The sequence below is a fragment of the Anastrepha obliqua genome, unplaced genomic scaffold, assembly GCF_027943255.1.
Source record: "Anastrepha obliqua isolate idAnaObli1 unplaced genomic scaffold, idAnaObli1_1.0 ptg000148l, whole genome shotgun sequence".
Lineage (NCBI taxonomy): Eukaryota > Metazoa > Arthropoda > Insecta > Diptera > Tephritidae > Anastrepha > Anastrepha obliqua.
The window spans coordinates 15,001-20,000 of NW_026562241.1; positions in this window are offsets into that span (position 1 = coordinate 15,001).

Sequence of the window (5,000 nt, forward strand, 5' to 3'; positions counted from 1 at the left end):
ATTTATACAAGAAACAAACAGTTGAGGATAATTTCTATGTAATGCTAGTATAGAATATAAAATTTTGAATTCAAAAATTTATTTCTATTTAAACTAACTATAGAAAACCAGGAATAAAATACAATAACACCAATATGCCATAACATGTTAGTATAGAATATAGATTCTTCATATATGTATATATATTCGAAAATTTTTTCTATTTAAACTAACGTATGGAAAACCAGGAATAAAATCATAATATTACCAGTTTAATATGGCTCAAATTCGAGTTTCATATAGTTATGATTCGATTTATATGTTTCAATATCATTGGTTAGTTAACTTTTGATATTTTCATATTATATCACATGCCTTCACCGTGAGTGTTTTTTGCCATGCACACCTCACATTGTCAAAAATGTATGGGAAAAATTCATTTCAATACATTTCAGTTTGATTTGAAATGTCTTTATTATATATTTTAGTGCCAATATGCCAAGGTTATATTCCATAAAATGTTAGTATAGAATATAGATTCTTCATATATGTATATATATTCGAGAATTTTTTTCTATTTAAACTAACGTATGGAAAACCAGGCATAAAATCACAATATTACCAGTTTAATATGGCTCAAATTCGAGTTTCATATAGTTATGATTCGATTTATATGTTTCAATATCATTGGTTAGTTAACTTTTGATATTTTCATATTATATCACATGCCTTCACCGTGAGTGTTTTTTGCCATGCACACCTCACATTGTCAAAAATGTATGGGAAAAATTCATTTCAATACATTTCAGTTTGATTTGAAATGTCTTTATTATATATTTTAGTGCCAATATGCCAAGGTTATATTCCATAACATGTTAGTATTAGAATATAGATTCTTCATATATGTATATTCGAAAATTTTTTCTATTTAAACTAACGTATGGAAAACCAGGCATAAAATCACAATATTACCAGTTTAATATGGCTCAAATTCGAGTTTCATATAGTTATGATTCGATTTATATGCTTCAATATCATTGGTTAGTTAACTTTTGATATTTTCATATTATTTCACATGCCTTCACCGTGAGTGTTTTTTGCCATGCACACCTCACATTGTCAAAAATGTATGGGAAAAATTCATTTCAATACATTTCAGTTTGATTTGAAATGTCTTTATTATATATTTTAGTGCCAATATGCCAAGGTTATATTCCATAACATGTTAGTATTAGAATATAGATTCTTCATATATGTATATATATTCGAAAATTTTTTCTATTTAAACTAACGTATGGAAAACCAGGCATAAAATCACAATATTACCAGTTTAATATGGCTCAAATTCGAGTTTCATATAGTTATGATTCGATTTATATGCTTCAATATCATTGGTTAGTTAACTTTTGATATTTTCATATTATATCACATGCCTTCACCGTGAGTGTTTTTTGCCATGCACACCTCACATTGTCAAAAATGTATGGGAAAAATTCATTTCAATACATTTCAGTTTGATTTGAAATGTCTTTATTATATATTTTAGTGCCAATATGCCAAGGTTATATTCCATAACTTTCTATTTAAACTAACGTATGGAAAACCAGGCATAAAATCACAATATTACCAGTTTAATATGGCTTAAATTCGAGTTTCATATAGTTATGATTCGATTTATATGCTTCAATATCATTGGTTAGTTAACTTTTCATATTTTCATATTATTTCACATGCCTTCACCGTGAGTGTTTTTTGCCATGCACACCTCACATTGTCAAAAATGTATGGGAAAAATTCATTTCAATACATTTCAGTTTGATTTGAAATGTCTTTATTATATATTTTAGTGCCAATATGCCAAGGTTATATTCCATAACTCTCTATTTAAACTAACGTATGGAAAACCAGGCATAAAATCACAATATTACCAGTTTAATATGGCTCAAATTCGAGTTTCATATAGTTATGATTCGATTTATATGCTTCAATATCATTGGTTAGTTAACTTTTGATATTTTCATATTATATCACATGCCTTCACCGTGAGTGTTTTTTGCCATGCACACCTCACATTGTCAAAAATGTATGGGAAAAATTCATTTCAATACATTTCAGTTTGATTTGAAATGTCTTTATTATATATTTTAGTGCCAATATGCCAAGGTTATATTCCATAACTTTCTATTTAAACTAACGTATGGAAAACCAGGCATAAAATCACAATATTACCAGTTTAATATGGCTTAAATTCGAGTTTCATATAGTTATGATTCGATTTATATGCTTCAATATCATTGGTTAGTTAACTTTTGATATTTTCATATTATATTTCACATGCCTTCACCGTGAGTGTTTTTTGCCATGCACACCTCACATTGTCAAAAATGTATGGGAAAAATTCATTTCAATACATTTCAGTTTGATTTGAAATGTCTTTATTATATATTTTAATGGCAATATGCCAAGGTTATATTCCATAAAATGTTAGTATAGAATATAGATTCTTCATATATGTATATATATTCGAGAATTTTTTTCTATTTAAACTAACGTATGGAAAACCAGGCATAAAATCACAATATTACCAGTTTAATATGGCTCAAATTCGAGTTTCATATAGTTATGATTCGATTTATATGCTTCAATATCATTGGTTAGTTAACTTTTGATATTTTCATATTATATCACATGCCTTCACCGTGAGTGTTTTTTGCCATGCACACCTCACATTGTCAAAAATGTATGGGAAAAATTCATTTCAATACATTTCAGTTTGATTTGAAATGTCTTTATTATATATTTTAGTGCCAATATGCCAAGGTTATATTCCATAACTTTCTATTTAAACTAACGTATGGAAAACCAGGCATAAAATCACAATATTACCAGTTTAATATGGCTTAAATTCGAGTTTCATATAGTTATGATTCGATTTATATGCTTCAATATCATTGGTTAGTTAACTTTTCATATTTTCATATTATTTCACATGCCTTCACCGTGAGTGTTTTTTGCCATGCACACCTCACATTGTCAAAAATGTATGGGAAAAATTCATTTCAATACATTTCAGTTTGATTTGAAATGTCTTTATTATATATTTTAGTGCCAATATGCCAAGGTTATATTCCATAACTCTCTATTTAAACTAACGTATGGAAAACCAGGCATAAAATCACAATATTACCAGTTTAATATGGCTTAAATTCGAGTTTCATATAGTTATGATTCGATTTATATGTTTCAATATCATTGGTTAGTTAACTTTTGATATTTTCATATTATATCACATGCCTTCACCGTGAGTGTTTTTTGCCATGCACACCTCACATTGTCAAAAATGTATGGGAAAAATTCATTTCAATACATTTCAGTTTGATTTGAAATGTCTTTATTATATATTTTAGTGTCAATATGCCAAGGTTATATTCCATAACTCTCTATTTAAACTAACGTATGGAAAACCAGGCATAAAATCACAATATTACCAGTTTAATATGGCTCAAATTCGAGTTTCATATAGTTATGATTCGATTTATATGCTTCAATATCATTGGTTAGTTAACTTTTGATATTTTCATATTATATCACATGCCTTCACCGTGAGTGTTTTTTGCCATGCACACCTCACATTGTCAAAAATGTATGGGAAAAATTCATTTCAATACATTTCAGTTTGATTTGAAATGTCTTTATTATATATTTTAGTGCCAATATGCCAAGGTTATATTCCATAACTCTCTATTTAAACTAACGTATGGAAAACCAGGCATAAAATCACAATATTACCAGTTTAATATGGCTCAAATTCGAGTTTCATATAGTTATGATTCGATTTATATGCTTCAATATCATTGGTTAGTTAACTTTTGATATTTTCATATTATATCACATGCCTTCACCGTGAGTGTTTTTTGCCATGCACACCTCACATTGTCAAAAATGTATGGGAAAAATTCATTTCAATACATTTCAGTTTGATTTGAAATGTCTTTATTATATATTTTAGTGCCAATATGCCAAGGTTATATTCCATAACTTTCTATTTAAACTAACGTATGGAAAACCAGGCATAAAATCACAATATTACCAGTTTAATATGGCTTAAATTCGAGTTTCATATAGTTATGATTCGATTTATATGCTTCAATATCATTGGTTAGTTAACTTTTGATATTTTCATATTATATTTCACATGCCTTCACCGTGAGTGTTTTTTGCCATGCACACCTCACATTGTCAAAAATGTATGGGAAAAATTCATTTCAATACATTTCAGTTTGATTTGAAATGTCTTTATTATATATTTTAATGGCAATATGCCAAGGTTATATTCCATAAAATGTTAGTATAGAATATAGATTCTTCATATATGTATATATATTCGAGAATTTTTTTCTATTTAAACTAACGTATGGAAAACCAGGCATAAAATCACAATATTACCAGTTTAATATGGCTCAAATTCGAGTTTCATATAGTTATGATTCGATTTATATGTTTCAATATCATTGGTTAGTTAACTTTTGATATTTTCATATCATTTCACATGCCATCACCGTGGTGTTTTTTGCCATGCACACCTCACATTGTCAAAAATGTATGGGAAAAATTCATTTCAATACATTTCAGTTTGATTTGAAATGTCTTTATTATATATTTTAGTGCCAATATGCCAAGGTTATATTCCATAACATGTTAGTATAGCTAATATGAATTCTTCATATATGTATATATATTCGAAAATTTTTTCTATTTAAACTAACGTATGGAAAAAACCAGGCATAAAATCACAATATTACCAGTTTAATATGGCTTAAATTCGAGTTTCATATAGTTATGATTCGATTTATATGTTTCAATATCATTGGTTAGTTAACTTTTGATATTTTCATATCATTTCACATGCCTTCACCGTGGTGTTTTTTGCCATGCACACCTCACATTGTCAAAAATGTATGGGAAAAATTCATTTCAATACATTTCAGTTTGATTTGAAATGTCTTTATTATATATTTTAG